Source organism: Dermacentor andersoni, chromosome 1 (genome assembly GCF_023375885.2).
Source record: "Dermacentor andersoni chromosome 1, qqDerAnde1_hic_scaffold, whole genome shotgun sequence".
Taxonomy (NCBI): Eukaryota; Metazoa; Arthropoda; class Arachnida; order Ixodida; family Ixodidae; genus Dermacentor; species Dermacentor andersoni.
Genome location: NC_092814.1, coordinates 83,614,774 through 83,633,089, shown reverse-complemented (window position 1 = coordinate 83,633,089; position 18,316 = coordinate 83,614,774). Strand labels below are relative to the sequence as shown.

Sequence of the window (18,316 nt, the reverse complement as noted above, 5' to 3'; positions counted from 1 at the left end):
AGCAATAGAGCACCAACTCCCAGGTTTATTTTATGCGGACGACATTGTGTTGCTCGCTAACAAGCAAAGTGATTTGCAACGTCTGGCTTATATCTGTGGACAGGAAGGCAACAATTTAGGTTTGAAATTTAGTGTTAGAAAATCAGGTGTTATGGTATTTAATGAAAACAGTGAACAGACAGTGGAGATACAGGGCCAAGAAATACCTCGGGTAACATAATATAAATACCTTGGTATAAGGATAAACGAAGGCAATGGATATATGGAAACACAGGAAAAAACCATAACAATCAAGGGGAAGAGAAATGCAGCCATAATGAAGCATAGATCTCGAGCGCTATGGGGATACAATAGGTACGAGCTAGGTCCTCCGAGGTATGTGGAAAGGGGTAATGGTTCCAGGACTTACTTCTCGAAATGCGGTTGTTGGCTTTAAATCAGGGGTACAATCAGGACTCGACGGGAACCAAAGGTCAGTGGGTCCCCTCGCATTGGGCGCCCACGGGAAGACTACAAATGAAGCTGTGCAGGGTGATATGGGCTGGACTAGTTTTGAAGTGAGGCAAGCTCGCAGTAAAATTGAGTATGAAGAACGGCTGAGGAATATGGAAGAAAGTAAATGGGCTGGGAGAGTGTTCAGGTATCTGTACAGGCAAAACATTGATTCATAGTGGAGGAAAAGAACTCGGAAGCTTACCAGCAAGTATCCCAGGTAGCACAAAAGAGATACGTAACGTTTTCGTAGCGTTTATCCAAGACGATAAAAACGGGTTAAAGAAGACACGAATGAGAGAACTTCGGCGGGAAAACGTCGTATATCTCTGCTAATGTCCGGCTTAATTACTTTCTTGAGACGATCTAGAACAGGTCTGCAAGACGTATTCGAAAAGCTGGTCTAGAAATAGGATTGGGAAAGACACAAGTAATCCCTTTGCCAGAACTATTCGTAACCAATTTCTAAACGTTTTTAGGACGTTATCAAAAAGCTGGTCTAGAAGCGGTCTTGAAAGGTTTACGATCATCTGAAGCTAATTTTCGCGGGTGACGGGCGCGATCAGACATCGTTGTTCAAAACACGCGTTTAGTTTCGCCTTACGCGACTGGCCTATGCCGCGCAGACGTCGTCAGCCGCACCCGTTGGCACGGCCTAGGCCAATCGCGTGAGGTGAAACTGATCGGGCGTTTCGAACAACGATCTCCAATCGCGCCCCAGATGAGTAGAAGCGTCGGTGTTGACTGTAAGAGCCACGGCGCAGTGCCAAGCACTGTTCCCCGCATGGCCGGCGCATCCTCTACCAAGTAGCAAGAAAATGAGCCTGTTAGGAATAATAAATCCTTAATACCGCCTTTAGTAAGCTACGATGCTTACAACCACAATGGGAATGACATCCTGCAAAGAACAAATGGCCACGTCTTGGCAGGTGGCCAGACCAAGCCCTTCGTGCCAAGAGTGCATGAAATGAGAACATTGTGACAAAGCAAAAACACTTTATTAAAATGTAATGCTTATGCAAGGTTCGAACAAACTGTGTGAGAAATGCAAATAGAAGTAAAAGTACATCAACAATGACAAAAGTCGCAGAAAGGATTCGTAATGAACTCGAAAGTGAACATTCATTAGCACATAAACAAAATTCCAAGTACACATACAAAAATGAACAGAAAAACCTGGAGTGTACTAAAGTGTCTAATTTATCATAGTAAAGTGCACGTGCTATTAGATGGACTAGAGTTATGCAGAAGTGACATCGGAGCGAATGGAAGAAGTAGACTGAAAAATGCAAGAGTATGAATCGGATGGTAACTGCCTCCAAGCAATGTTACCAATCAGCTAGAAGCTTGAAAAGAGCACAAAAAGAAATACCACCGCATACCATCATAAAACAATCCTGTGACAGAAATAAAAAAAAATAGGAACAATGCAAAATTGGAAATATTGCCTTTAGGATATATCAAAAAAGGTAATGGCGAGAAAAAATAACCATACAACAAAAAAGCAATAAATTGAAATTAGTACAGAATACTTAAACGGGGGATTCACTGTAGTACAGCGAACGATTAGACAGTAATGCTGCATCTTGCCACTCCACAACGTGAGAAATGAATATGCAAGCCTCATATTAGAAAACTTACATAAACATGGAAATAAACTGGAATGCACTGGAAGCTGCATTTGTGTAACAAAGGAAGCAATGGTCATAATAAATAGTAAGTGTTTTATCGAAAAAGCCCTTTACAAGAGGGAAAGTTGTACCTCTCTGGCAAAAACAAAGTTGCAACGAATAATTTGCAAACCAGCAAATACATTAATTAGCACACTGACATGTCACACTTTGCGCACATCTCCAGTCTCCTAAAGTAAAAAAAAGCACTCTGCATGAGCAAAACGTTTAACACATGTAGCCCAGAGCAAATTCTTTGCCAGTTCACTCACACTTTCACATCCAAAAACATTTGCTACAAAGTCCAGGCACAGTTCCACTGATGTTTACCAATTCACCCCCACTTTCACGTCCAAAAATAAAAAATATTTGGCACACAGTCCAGGCAGAGCTTCATAGATAAACAGCTTCAGAGCACCCTACTGATTATTCTGCAGTCCCGCTGCTGGAAATAGAACTGCCGCACATGCTGGTAGTGGTTTCAATGTAGACACACTTGCTGCCCTGGACAGGTATGCTCAGATATCTGCACTGGTGCTCCATTTTGTCGAAGTAGACACATTGATGCACTACGCTGGTAATTGACATGTACTGAATGCACAAGTATTGGCTTCACCAGAGAGACTTGCCCACATACCACCACTGGCATATATATGCACTTGCTCTTCACTCAGTAGCATTGAACTTAAAGTGTTCCCTATGTGGGAGCCATGTGTAAAACCGGTGTCACACGACCACTCTCGATCGCGATCAAGCCCGATCCGGATCGAGATTATCGATGCGACTGGCTCACTCTCGTAGCTTGCGCAGAGGAGCCAATCACGACGGAGAAATTCGATTTGTAACGGACTGGATAGCGGCTAAAAGAGCCCCGTGTGAAACCGGTATCAAATAATGCACAGACGTACGCTAGGAAAATGTGTTTCACAAGGACAAAGAACTGCGACATGCCCTGTTGTGCGAAGCGCGCGAACAGAACACACACATATATATATATATATATATATATATATATATATATATATATATAAAACTGCGAGAGCGCTTTGCGAACTCCATGCGCACACATGGCACCCGCACGAACTCGGCAGGCCGCCGTAAAGCGCGAAGGGCGCACAGCGTACATTCCGACACATGTCCCAAACTGCAAACAATCGTACTACCTAAAGCATACAAGTTATTTTATACCAAGGGCATACTCGACTCACGTATGCAGTATCCACAAGCGAGTTATGCAGCGTACATGCTGTATCCATTCGCCAAATAGTAAAATTGATAACAAGCACAAAGCTACAAGGAACTCAATACATTACTACCATTTGAGGCGTCAAATAAAATCGAATTTGGCCGTTTCATATATTGGACACAATATATGGACACATGTGGTACCCGGTAATACCATGAAATACCCATCACGTGGGTAAAGGGGGCGAAAACACAATCGAGAACCTGAAGCGCAAACGATAAAAGCACGGTATGTGCACGCAAAATTCTGACAGTGCGCTGTAGCGCGAGGGAAGAAAATAGGGCGAGCACTTGACCTCACCTTTTGGGATACCGCACTAGTACTGAATCATTAAAAGAAAAGCCTGTTTGAACCAGTTCCCTTGTCTGCAACACTCTTGCTAAACGGGAGACTAAAATACCATGATGACGGCTCTATTGCGGAGATCGGCAAGGTGCGCACAGACAGAAATTTTGCCGCCTTTCTTCGCATTCTGCAAAATGCTTTCTTGTTAGGATCACGCATAGCAGCCGATCCCGACGCTAGGGACACACAGGCACGATTTCGTCCCTCTAACTTTCGTCCTTATACTGTCCTTAACGCCTTAATTACAGCGTCAGTGAAAAGGCGCCTCACATAACATGACAATGAACTTGAAGAGCTGATTAGTGCCGCCCACTCCGCGCCCTCCAATTGAAAACACTACTGATTTCCAAGTTAAACTACACAAACAGATCGCACAACCCAAACTAATCACAGAACGTCGTTTTCTTGACGGCAAAACCCTGCAACACTTTCATGACAAAGGGCAGCGGCAGCACATTCAGAACAGCCGCTATCATACCACAGCGCAATGCAAGTGCGATAACGCTATTATGCCCGGCTCAAACAGATCGCACAACCCAAACTAATCACAGAATGTCGTTTTCTTGACAGCAAAGCACTGCAACACTTACATGACAAAGGGCAGCGGCAGCACATTCAGAACAGTCGCAAGCAGACCATAGTGCCATGCGAGTGCGATAACGCTACTATGCCCGGCTTCACGAATAACGTGGCCGCCTTGGTCACATAACAATTGAAAACACTACTGATTTCCAAATTAAAACCACACAACATATCGCACAACCCAAACTGAACACAGAATATCGTTTTCTTGACAGCAAAACACTGCAACACTTACATAGCAAAGGGCAGCGGCAGCACATTCAGAACAGCCGCAAACACACCACAGCGCAATGCGAGTGCGGTGACGCGAGGCCGCCATGACGGCGCGACCATGCCCGGCTCGCCCGGCTGCCGGGCATCACGTGGCCACCTTGGTCACATGATTTGACGACGGTATCGCCACCTTGCGCAAGGTTGGATCGCGTTGATGGGTTGTTCAATATTGTAGAAGCCGCTAAAGAGGCTGACGCGCCGTGGCGTGGCGGTGGCGCCTTGAGTCGTTTTCAAAACGTATTCACCCCTCGTTTTTAAGCTGCCTGGCTTCCAACGTTATCAAAACGTATTCACCCCTCGTTTTTAAGCTATCTTGTTTGGAACGTCTTTGATGCGTCGATTTTGGTCAAAAATCCGTTTCAGACGTTGAATCCCTTAATACGACGTTTTCAAGACTTTGTGTGCTACCTGGGATGCGGCCTGTGGGGTGGGCAACACAGCAACAAGGAAGGCCAAGCGGAAAGTCAGAGAGGCTGAATTAATCTCATGGGTGGCGGCAATGGAAAAGAAACCTAGCATGAGTAACTACTTAAGAGGAAAAAACGAAATCAGAAAGAAACCATTTATGATAGCTCAAAGGGAAGCTCATTACTTTTCGAAGCGAGATCGGGATGCCTTAGAACACGCACCTATAAAGCGAGATATAAGAAGGAAGAAGAAGCATGTGCTTGCTGCGGTAAAGCTAGGGAAACGACGGAGCATATTTTATTAGAATGTGAAGACGTCTACCCAGCGGTCGATTTAGGCACCACTGGCCTCCTTGAAGCCCTTGGGGTTCAGCGGGAACAGTGGTAAAGCAAACAGGTCCGCAATAGACATTAGTAAGAGGTGATTGGAGGATTGGTGGAAGAAAAGTAGGGAAACGACAAAAGACAGAGACGTACAAAAGCACAGTTCGCAATAGAGGATCAGAAAATTTGGACGTGGTAGTTCATAGTGTTTGTTTGCTAGTTTTTTTTTTTCATTGGTTAACCTAGGTAGGATATTAGACAGCATAGTAGCAAGGGCTTGGTGGCGCAACCCACCGCCCCGTTCCAAAGGGGACGCTCATAACATCCATCCATCCATCCATCCTCCTCCCACTGCGTTGCTGAACTAGCAGACGCTCTCCGGCGATCTGCATCGCAGATCGCCGCCGCCCGGGTACGTTTGGTCACGCTTCATAACGGTTCGACGCGGATGGATAAGGCGCTAGAGCGATAACGGCTTATAATGATCGGAACGTCATCAGCTGCGTACGTACCATTACCAGTTCGTAAGGTACGGCGATACACTCAATACGTGCTGTTCGCATACATTCAGGCCAAACAAAGACAACACCAAGGAATTAATGACTGAATATATAAGCACGTGCGTTTGAAGACGACCTGATTGAAGTCGCGAGCACGAAAGTTGCAAGTAAACGCAGCGCGAACGTGCGGCACTTAAAGAGAGCGAAAACTAACGAAAGCGCATACAAGTGGCAGCATATGAGATTAGTGATGAGCGAAGAATCGCTCGTTTACCTCACAGAGGCGGGACGCGTTTGGTTGAAATCAGCCCGGCTGATTCTTTAAAGCCAGCTAGACCTTCCTCCGTGCCGCGTCTCGCTTGGCAGATGGAATACGGAATAGTCGCTTGCCATCCCTTTCACTTGTGCTGCACCCGAAGGCACGGCAGCGCAAAATCGCGAACACGGAACTACGCTACAGCGCGGAGGAGGCGCGAAACGTGGTGCCTATAGCTGTGTACGCCGCGCACTAAGTTACCGGGATCCGCCTTAACCCTCCATCGCCTGATGTTCCAGCACCCAATCCGGCTACATCCTTCAAAGAAATCACGGCCCTGTACAAATCGCACACGCTCAGATTCCCACCCCCGGCATCGGGCCTAAACAAGACGGACGAGCGCTGACTCCTCTGTCTCTACACCAACACGGTATTGTGCCCGCCAATACTCAAAACACTTTAACCCGGCATTCTCCGGGGCGTGCCCACACTGTGACAATCCGTTCGCGGACCCCTTCCACATGGTGTGCGCCTGCCCCTCAAAGCCGGCGGTCCCGCCACACGTACCCCTTCCCATTCCCCTGAAAACCGAGAAAGCTGGGAGCTGGGAGCCGGCCCTGCTCGGATGGATGGATGGATGGATAGGATGGATATTATGAGCGTCCCCTTTGGAACGGGGCGGTGGGTTGCGCCACCAAGCTCTTGCTACTATACTGCTTAATATCCTACCTAGGCTAAACAATGAAAAAAGAAAAAAAAGAGAAAAAAAGAAAAAAGAACACACTATGAACTACCACGCCAAAATTTTCTGATCCCCTATTGCGAACTGTGCTTTTGTATGTCTCCGTCTTTTGTCGTTTCCCTACTTTTCTTCCACCAATCCTCCAGTCGCCTCTTACTAATGTCTAATGCGGACATGTTTGCTTTACCACTGCTCCCTCTGAACCATCTATGCTCTGAACCCAAGGGCTTCAAGGAGGCCAGTGGTGCATAAATCGACCGCTGGGTAGACGTCTTCACATTCTAATAAAACATGCTGCGTAGTTTCCCTAGCTTTACCACAGCAAGCACACTCTTCTTCTTCTTTCTTATATCTCGCTTTATAGGTGCGTGTTCTGAGGCATCCGGATCTCGCTTCGAAAAGTAATGAGCTTCCCTTTGAGTTATCCTAAATGGTTTCTTTCCTGATTTCGTTTTTTCCTCTTCAGTAATTACTCATGGCAGGTTTCTTTTCCATTGCCGCCGCCCATGAGATTAATTCAGCCTCTCTGACTTTCCGCTTGACCTTCATTGTTGCTGTGTTAGCCACCATACAGGCCGCATACTTGCTGGTAAGCTTCCTAGTTCTTTTCCTCCACTGTGAATCAATGTTTTGCCTGTACAGATACCTGGACATGCACTCTCCCAGCCCATTTACTTTCTTCCTTATTCCTCAGCCGTTCTTCATACTCAATTTTACTGCGAGCTTGCCTCACTTCAAAACTAGTCCAGCCCATATCACTCTGCACAGCTTCATTTGTAGTCTTCCCGTGAGCGCCCAATGCGAGGCGACCCACTGACCTTTGGTTCCCGTCGAGTCCTGATTTGTACCCCTGATTTATAGCAAACAACCGCATTTCCAAAAGTAAGTCCTGGAACCATTACACCTTTCCACATACCTCGGAGGACCTCGTACCTATTGTATCCCCATAGCACTCTGTGCGTCATTATGGCTGCATTTCTCTTCCCCTTTACTGTTATGGTTTTTGCCTGTGTTTCCATAAATCCATTGCCTTCGTTTATCCATATACCAAGGTATTTATATTCTGTTACCCGAGGTATTTCTTGGCCCTGTATCTCCACTGTCTGTTCACAGTTTTCATTAAATACCATAACACCTGATTTTCTAACACTAAATTTCAAACCTAAATTGTTGCCTTCCTGTCCACAGATATTAGCCAGACGTTGCAAATCACTTTGCTTGTTAGCGAGCAACACAATGTCGTCCGCATAAAATAAACCTGGGAGTTGGTGCTCTATTACTGTACCCGCCTGTTTGTATGAGAGATTAAACCCGATATTACTTCCTTCTAGCGCCCTCTCCAACCTCACCATGTACATCATAAACAGCAGCGGGGATAAAGGGCACCCCTGCCTCAGCCCCTTGTTGATATGAACTTTCTCCTCGCTCTTCATCCCTTCCCATTCAACGCAAACGGTATTTTCTAGGTAAATCTCTCTCAAAAGCTGTATACAATCGTTACCTAAGCCTTCCCCTTCCAGAATATCCCACAAAATCTTGCGGTCTACGTTGTCGTAAGCTCCTGTAATGTCTAAAAAGGCCACATACAACGGTCTGCTTTCTGCTTTTGATATTTCAATACACTGAGTAAGAACAAACAAGTTATCATCCAAACGCCTACCTATTAATTCTGAAGCCATTCTGAAGCTCTCCCACAATGCCATTATTCTCTGTCCATGCTTGAAGCTTTAATTTGATTGCCTGCATTGCTAGCCTGTATATTACCGATGGTTAACGGTCTATACGAGTGAATTCTGTCTTTCTCCCCCTTACCTTTATAAATGATATTCATTCTACTTTGTCGCCAACTGTCTGGTATTCGTCTATCTTTTAAAGTTTTTTCACTGCTTTCACCAGAGCTTCCTTACTTTTTGGTCCTAGTTCATTTATCAGCCTAACGGGAACCTCGTCTAGCCCTGTGGCTGTGCGCTTAGGAATTTTCTCTTCCGCTTTCTTCCAGTCTAAATTTGTCAGCACCAGCTCCTTTTCCACTTGGGTCTCTTTCATGCTCTTTTTTTCTTCAAATACAACCTCGTCCTTGCCTTGGAAAAATTCGGCTGTTACTTTTTGGATGTAATTTATTGCCGCTTCTCCTTCCAATCTGTTTTCATCTTCGTCTATGACATGTTGTTGTATTGTTGTTGACTTCCTGCCTAATAATTTTATGTGATTCCAAAATATTCTAGGTGCGGCCTTCTTTTTCTCACTTATTTCTGACAACCAACGTTCACTTTCACCTTTTAATTTTGCTTGCACCAGTATTTGAATTAACCATAGACTTTTTCTCCCGGTATATTTCCCATTTACTGGTTACTTCATCCTCTGGCAATTGCGCCTTCTTTGCCTGCCTGTGCTCTCGAGATGCTTTCTGTCGTTCGGCGATCGCTTCTCGTATACCTCCTTGTTCCACCAGCTTTTCATTTTCTTTTTTCCTTTCCAATGAACATGTTGTTTCTCTTTCCCTATTTCTGTCGTTATTACACTTAGAAGCTCACCATATTCCCACTCCATATATATTTGGCCAATTGCCAAGTTCTTCCTCAACTCTAGTGACTATATTTGCTATTTGTTCAGCGTTCAAATTTGGACTGGCTATTGTGCTTTCCTTGCTCTCTTTCCCAACTACATATCCCATTTTCAAAATGATGCATTTATGGTCACTCCCTATGCTGCTAAACCCTTCCTCATCGATGACCATTTCCCTCAACTTTTCATGAATTCCTTCTGTCATCAGACAGTAATTAATGGTCGATTGCCGGTTTCTCACTTCCCACGTGATCTGTCTGTCCTTCACACTTAGGCCCTGTATTCACGATCACGAGGTTATGTTGCTCGCAAAGGTCCAGCATTGACTTCCCGTTGTTGTCGGTATAGCCATCTAAATCCTGTATGTGGGCATTCATGTCACCTAATAGGACAATTTCAGCACCACTCCCGAAACCCTTAATATCAGCGCTTATCCATTCCACTAACTCTTTATTCTTCTCTGTGCAATTTTTTCCGGTCCACAAATACGTAACGCCCAGCCAAGTTTCTTTCCCACTCATTGTACCTGATAACCAAAGATGCTCTTGACACTGAATTTACTCCTTTCCATTTGGCTCCCTGATGGATGAGCGTTCCGGCTGCCCCTCCCTTTCTTTCCGACTTAGTTCTCTTGCACCCTTCCCAAACATAATTCTCAATAGCTGGCGGCTCTTCTGAGTCTCTAAGGTGCGTTTCTGTAACCGCATACACCCCTATTTGTTCTCTCTGTAACTGCTCCTCCATCTCTGCCCACTTTTCCTTTCTTCTGCCGCCCTGCATGTTTATGTAGCCTATTGCATGGCGAGCTCTTTTTCTTGTTTTCCTCCTTTTTCTATTATCAAAGGCGATGCTCTTCTGATGTTCCCCTAGGGGACCTTCTTCATTACTATCTACTCTGACCTCCTGAGCGCCCGCGGGCCCCCTAAAAAAGCAACAGCGCGACCACCACGTCGCCAGCCCACTTCTCGTGCTAACCTGTAATTGAAGTGGATCCCGTCTCGTTTAAAACCACCACAACTTCTCACTTCCCTGTTTCCTTCAACAACCTCGAAGCCTTTCTCTCGGCTCATTTTCCATATTGCCTCATTAGCAGCCACTACGGCTCTTTGTACGCGACTGTCACGCACAGGCACCTCCGGCACCGTGCATACCACGATCTGCACCTGAGGGGATAGCTCACGCAAGTCGTCCACCCCCTTCGCCAAGCGCTGGGTTAGTCCTGGCCCTTTCCTGTTTAGGACGTCATTTAGCCCACCTGCTACTATGACGAGTTTGCGCACGTGGGCATTGTCCACGAGCTTTTCTTTTGCTCGCTCCATGACAGAACCCAGTGTGCGCCCTGGAAATGTCCCTACCGCCACTCTTTTGTCGCCTTTCACCCTCTCCACAACTGCTTTTGAGCACCCAGCCAGGTTTGAATCGCCAGCGATAATCGCCCTTTCACTTTCTCCTACCTCTCCCTGCTTCCCTTTGTCAGTTTCCGCGTGATTCGGACTCGACAAGGGGCATTGTCCCCTGGGCTCCTGCTTTTTCCGCGTAGCGCCCTCAAGGTAGGTGCTGCTCTTTCCAGCTAACCCTTCATCACCCTGCCTGAGTTCGACGTATTTCTCTGACCCCCCCTCGCGTGTCGCGTCGGGGGTCTGCGTTCCATTGTCACGCACATTCTCGTTCACAATGGCGACCCTGTTCAGCTTTTCCTGGGCTGCTTCAACTCTTTTTTCAACTACCTTCTGTGCTTCACGCTCCCTGTTTAGCTCATTTTTGAGCTCTTGCACCTGTTTGAGAAGCTCTTCCTGGAAAGCCTCCATTTTCTGCAGCCTAGTATCGACATCACATTTTGTGCCGGTTGTTTCGACGCCCTCTCCATTCTCACCCGTCTCCTCATCTGCCTTGAGGGACCCCCCCCCGTACTGCCTGCTTTACCGGCTTTCTCGCCATGTATTGCACGGCTTTTTGCAAATACTATAATACTATATCAATGCAGAGCACGTGCCTTTTAGAAAAAAGCGATACGCACAGGATCCAAATCCTCAAAATGGCGCAAAGCAACTCTCACCACTGTTTCAAAAACAATCAATGTCGCGGAGACCGAAGGTAAGACACGCTCTCGCACGCGCTCAACCACGCGGCCACGCTCTCACTTTTCTACCAAACACGCACAGTAAAACCACTAATAGCTATTTGTCTTGCCACTTCCAAGCTACTATTTAAAGACTACAAACACTCAACGTCCCACCCGGCTGCACGTGTTGGAACACGTGGCACGAAAGGACACTCTAATCATCCTGCAAAACAAATGTACACGAAGCACACCCGCGCACCCGAAATATGAGAGACAAAAAAAGGAAAGAAAAGTAAAACCCCCCAATTACTACTTAAATGCAAAAAACCAGCAAATAAAAAACAGAAGCAAGCTCAAAGTATGCACAAAAACTTATGATTTCGTCGTCGCCACGGAGCCCCGAAAAGCACGTCCATCCGCCACAAAATCCAAAACCCAGCTGGAGGATCAACGCTCCCTAGTGGCCCGAGCGCGTGGTGCAGCAGAAGCCACAGCTAGGCGTCCCGGACTAGGGACCCCTCCTAGATTTTGCGTGTGGCCGGCCCTTAATGGTTTCCAACTCTCTCCTGTCATTATTGAATAAAGTTTTTCACCGCCACCACCTCGCAATGTTTGGCGCCGCGATGGCGGCGAAAGCAAGAAAAAAGCGCGTAACGGCGTTCGGCCAATGGGAGGGCCGAGCGTCGAGGGAAAGAGCAGGGGAGGAGGACGGCGGCAATCTTCAAAGGATGGCGCACTACTTTTGTTTTTTATTGAGTGGTTTTACCCCGGCGGACGCTGCGAGGGTACGACAATTAAGAGAACCCATTGCTACTATCGGGGTTTCGTAGAGAGTGAGCAAACAAGGTAAAGCAGGGAGGTTAACCAAGCAAACGTCCAGTTGGCTAGCCTACATGAGGAAAACGGGATAATGAATTGAAAGGCAAAGAGAAAAGAAGAGTTGGGAGGCTGCTGACACTCAGAGCCTTCATTCAGTAACATGGTTAATTCTACCAAAAAGTAAAAAGCCTCACTGATTGTACTGGAGATTGCTATCAATCGGCCAGCCTGCGAGTACAGGCTGCCTGAATGTGCACTGGAACTATATTCATGCCCACACAGAGTTCTGCACCTCACTTGGTTTGAAACCTAGACACCATGCTCTTTGTAGTGCAGCAGCAGCAAAGAATGCCCTATAAAAAGAAAAAAGGGTGGGGGGGGGGGGGAGCACACGGCCACATGTACAAGAAGCCCCACATCACAAAACACCCCAAAGACTACCAATTTGGTGCCTTTTAGAGAACTGAAGAGAAGGTCAAACTTTGAGAGCCGTTTTCTCAAAACTGTTTTTCCGCCTTTCTGCTCAGTTTCTGGAGCTGATTTCTTCGTTACCGCTTAACATATTTCGACTCCGTTTCTTTTGTCACGTTCCTTGGGCTGCAGTGCAGGTCGTGACATTCTCACTTTCTTATCTTGACCCTTTGTAAGTTTACAATATGGCTATTTGTCTACTCCGAAAGTGTGCTTGATGCGAAGGTAACATAAAATATGGCACTACAAAAAATTTGTGTTGCGAAAAAATAAAATGCAAGAATGTCACGACCTTCAGCACGCACTTAGCTATACAGTCAATACTTAACAAGCCTTCTATCACGTTTTTTATGTTCCCCAGGCTCTCCAGAAAGTTAGAGGGAGAAAAATCCTGCTCAATAAAATTGAATAAAGTGTTCTCAAGATATCACTCTGAAACTTTTATGGAAGCATCAGGGAGACGTTCTAAACACTTGTGCCAATTTTCATCAAATTCCATGAAGAAATAAGGAAGTTGATTTTCAAAGCCACGCCCCCCCCCCCTCCCCTTAAGTGAGAGCAGCATTAATGAGAGCAGCATTCCGGGCAAGTTGGTAATCCATTACTCAAATGATATTGTCGCGGGATCGAATCCCGGCCACGGCGGCCGCATTCCGATGGAGGCGAAATGCAAAAACACCCGTGTATTAGATTTAGGTGCACGTAAAAGAACCCCAGGAGGTCAAAATTTCCGGAGTCCTCCACTACGGCGTGCCTCATAATCAGAAAGTGGTTTTGGCACGTAAAACCCCATAATTTTTTTTTGCAAATGATATTGCGCAACAAAAAACGACACGGACGTGAGAGGACGAGACACCAATTGCGGCCAAACCTTTTTTTTTCTCTCTCTCTCTCTTACCGAAAGCACCATTCATTAGACAACTTTTCCAGCTACCATCCACAGACCATCCAAAGGCTACCATCCACTACCATCCAAAGGCTTGACCGATCATTTCCATTGCATGCACTCTCCAACATAATATCAATGTTCAGCTGCTTGGACCACAAGAAATGGGATGTAATCCTACTGTTCATAACTTTGCACACAGTACTGCTACACAATTTACCAGATGCTTTTCTCTGTTCTTCCTTATCTATCCATGGCCACTCCCCAACGTTTGTCCTCAATGCTCCTTTCTTCTCAGCGCATTTACCCTCAGCAGCTGGTTTCTTGCCTCATCCACTGCCGTTACATTGCACACATTAGCAATGACATCTCCCAAGAAGCGCACAAGTGTTGCTATGACTGAATCCGCAGCACCATCTTTCTCCCCTGGAGACCAGGTTCTCCTCTGGACACCTGTGCACACTCCTGGCTTATGAAGCCAATTCATCAGTTATTTTATTGGGCCTTATAAAGTTATTGAGCAGACTTTCTGTGCTATATTAAATGGAGGAAGGCAAGAAAACATACGAGAAAGCTGCATGCATGTTGCAACGCAACGCTTCTTGGCCAGGAACACAGCTCGAGGACCGATAAGAAGGAGGGCAATGCCCGCGGGGAAGCCACAAGCTTGGACGGCGGGCCTCTAGCGACGGTTCTCAACCGAAGGTAAAAACAAGAAGATTTGCATATTACATAGCTGTACATCTTAATGCAGAAATAAACCCGGTTATTTGCTAGTTCAATCCAGCCTCCTGCAGTTTATTCGGTACATTTCACTTTCTTTGTTAATTACTGCATCTCACGTGCCTGTTTGTATCCCTTTTAATTTTCATTGCCACCAGACAGAGATAGTGCATGTTTCTCATATGAAACATTTGCCACATTTCATAATACTCCCTCACTGCCAGATAGCAGCTTCTGCTGCAAAGGGTAATTACCTTAATTAAGCACAATATGCGACTTCCACCTTCCATACCATCATCACGTTTCTTTCTCTGTAGAGATCATTGGCACATGTTGTGTCTTTGTCATCGTCATAGCTCAAGCTTGGTTAGAATAAATCCCGGTTCCTTACAACATACAATAGTCACATAATGTAGTGGTTTCTCTAAAGCCTTGATCAAGTCTAGTCCGATGTTCTGCAAGTAGTCTAGAACAACACTGATAGCTCGCCATTTTTACTACTGTGCAGTCACGCAAAGAACCATAATATCAGCTTCTGATAACGTCTATCTTATGCTTGCAGTGTGCAGAGGCCAGAGTGCCGCCCCCTCAAGTAGGCAGGGAAGTCATAAAAAATATGCATGTGTGAATACATGGCAATATTCACAGTTTATTGAATGTCTGAAACCATCATTGGTGCCGTTTCCTTAATTCAAAATTGCTAAATGCAAGAATTTGCTGGTCTTGATGTTCTAGTGAAGTGCTGTAGGTCATTAAGAAAAAGTTTGTAGAATAACACTGCCTTCAAAACATGTTGCCGTGATGCGCAATACGAAACTTTCTCACAGGGCATGGACAGCTGGCTGCTGTAGCACACAATGAGGAAAATGTAGATAAAAACTTGACTTCATGCCATAATGCTAGACATTGCTGTGATAAGGTAAATGGAAACAAGACAAATAACTTTACTGACGTCATGAGAAGTGCCGCTCTTACAGCAGCACCACAAGTCACAAAACAACTGTCCCTGTGACACAACAACTGCACTTGAAGTCATTTTTCCATGTGGAAATTTGAAGCTCCAGATTCTCAAATTTGTGATTTGGTGAGGGCCACTGTGGAGAATTTTGTATTTGATCCAGAACATGTTTGTAGCTGGCTGGCAAATGGCATTGCCAGAGCCAGTCAATTGTGCCATAAATGCTAGTTGCCATGGCTTTACCAATTTGTTAGTTTGACCAGTTATTTTATTCGCAGTCATACAGTACATATAAGGCAGGCGACAGAAATGCACATAAGTTGCTTGGCTGGTTGGCAAGGAAAACATTGTCAAAGCAACATAATCAGATCTAGGGTCACATATCCTTTTACGATTCCTTGTTTATTATATATATTGCACACTGCTTTAAATCCTTCAAAGTTAATTCAGCAATAATTAGCTAACCTTTTACGATTCCTTGTTTATTATATATATTGTACACTGCTTTAAATGCTTCAAAGTTAATTCAACAATAATTAGCTAAAGTATTCATCCTGATTGTGAAGTCAGATGTCGATCTGTAGAATCATATGGAAGTGATTTAGTCATGCTTTTGCTGTTTGCGTTCGAGAAAATTGACACTAATTTAACCTAGACCACTATGTTGTCTGGTGCAATGAAAAGAACCCACAGAGTGCATTTCGATTACCACAAGATGACATAAATATCTAGAATATTGCGTCAACGTGGCAACCCATCACACAATATAGAGTTTTAGAATAGGGGCCCCAAACGTTTTGGGGCCCCAAAGAAATAGCGTCGAAGCCACTGCGCATGCGCGAGACGCAAACTGCGTTTGGGTCTTGCGTTGGGAACGCTATTTCGCCGATTTAGCGGGAGCTCAAATAGCGTTCCCAAAAGCTTTGCGCCAACAAACATGGCGGCACCCATCGAAGCGACGGCTCTAACCTAGCACCAAACTGGGTTCGATTCGCGGTAATGCGTGAGGTTCGCAAGCTAGGAGAAGTGACTGCAGTTATCGCTTTCTCTCAACTAGCGTGTGTTATGAAGATTGATTCATTAGACGCCGCTGATTCCGAATTCGAGTGTGGATTTTATGGCTCGTAGGCCTAACACGGCTAAGCTTGGCTGGTGAAGGCACGTAAAGTTGGTTTTGTTGCTCCAAACTAAGCACAACTAATTGTTTGCGGCTTGAAGAATAACCTCTAAATTGTAATTAAACGCGAATACACGCAAGTCAAGATTACTATTCATATCATAAGATGGTATATGTTATTTAATTATTTTTAATCGTTTTTCTTAGACGCCGTAGTGGCGCTGTCAGCGCAAGACTTACTCAGTGTATTGAAATATCAAAAGCAGAAAGCAGACCGTTGTATGTAGCCTTTTTGGACATTACAGGAGCATACGACAACGTAGACCGCAGCATTTTGTGGGATATTCTGGAAGGGGAAGGCTTAGGTAACGATTGTATACAGCTCTTGAGAGAGATTTACCTAGAAAATACTGTTTGCGTTGAATGGGAAGGGATGAGGAGCGCGGAGAAAGTTCATATCAACAAGGGACTGAGGCAGGGGTGCCCTTTATCCCCGCTGCTGTTTATGATGTACATGGTGAGGATGGAGAGGGCGCTAGAAGGAAGTAATATCGGGTTTATTCTCTCATACAAACAGGCAGGTACAGTAATAGAGCAGCAACTCCCAGGTTTATTTTATGCGGACGACATTGTGTTGCTCGCAAACAAGCAAAGTGATTTGCAACGTCTGGCTAATATCTGTGGACAGGAGGGCAACAAGTTAGGTTTGAAATTTAGTGTTAGAAAATCAGGTGTTATTGTATTCAATGAAAACAGTGAACAGACAGTGGAGATACAGGGCCAAGAAATACCTCGGGTAACAGAATATAAATACCTTGGTATATGGATAAACGAAGGCAACGGATATATGGAAACACAGGAAAAAACCATAACAGTCAAGGGGAAGAGAAATGCAGCCATAATGAAGCACAGAGCGCTATGGGGATACAATAGGTACGAGGTCCTCCGTGGTATGTGGAAAGGGGTAATGGTTCCAGGACTTACTTTTGGAAATGCGCTTTAAATCAGGGGTACAATCAGGACTCGACGGGAACCAAAGGTCAGTGGGTCGCCTCGCATTGGGCGCTCACGGGAAGACTACAAATGAAGCTGTGCAAGGGGATATGGGCTGGACTAGTTTTGAAGTGAGGGAAGCCCGCAGTAAAATTGAGTACGAAGAACGGCTGAGGAATATGGAGGAAAGTAAATGGGCTGGGAGAGTGTTCAGGTATCTGTACAGGCAAAACATTGATTCACAGTGGAGGAAAAGAACTAGGAAGCTTACCAGCAAGTATGCGGCCTGTGGGGTGGGCAACACAGCAACAAAGAAGGTCAAGCGGAAAGTCAGAGAGGCTGAATTAATCTCATGGGTGGCGGCAATGGAAAAGAAACCTGCCATGAGTAACTACTTAAGGGGAAAAAACGAAATTAGGAAAGAAACCATTTATGATAACTCAAAGGGAAGCTCATTACTTTTCGAAGCGAGATCGGGATGCCTTAGAACACGCACCTATAAAGCGAGATATAAGAATGAAGAAGAAACATGTGCTTGCTGCGGTAAAGCTAGGGAAACGACGGAACATATTTTATTAGAATGTGAGGACGTCTACCCAGCGGTCGATTTAGGCACCACTGGCCTCCTTGAAGCCCTTGGGTTCAGCGGGAGCAGTGGTAAAGCAAACAGGTCCGCAATAGACATCAGTAAGAGGCGATTGGAGGATTGGTGGAAGAAAAGTAGGGAAACGACAAAAGACGGAGACGTACAAAAGCACAGTTCGCAATAGGGTATCAGAAAATTTGGACGTGGTAGTTCATAGTGGTTTTTTTTTTTTTTTTTTTTTTTTCATTGGTGAACATAGGTAGGATATTAGGCAGCATAGTAGTAAGAGCTTGGTGGCG

The 18,316-nt window shown here is 45.4% G+C and overlaps 1 long non-coding RNA gene across 1 annotated transcript; it reads left to right on the top strand.

Annotated features, from left to right (window-relative positions):
* Positions 1–5,120: 5,120 nt before the first annotated feature.
* On the top strand, positions 5,121–18,198 carry LOC140215832 (uncharacterized). Its single transcript, XR_011892487.1, has 2 exons — positions 5,121–5,501; positions 18,102–18,198. It is a non-coding gene; the product is annotated as an uncharacterized lncRNA (long non-coding RNA).
* Positions 18,199–18,316: the final 118 nt, after the last annotated feature.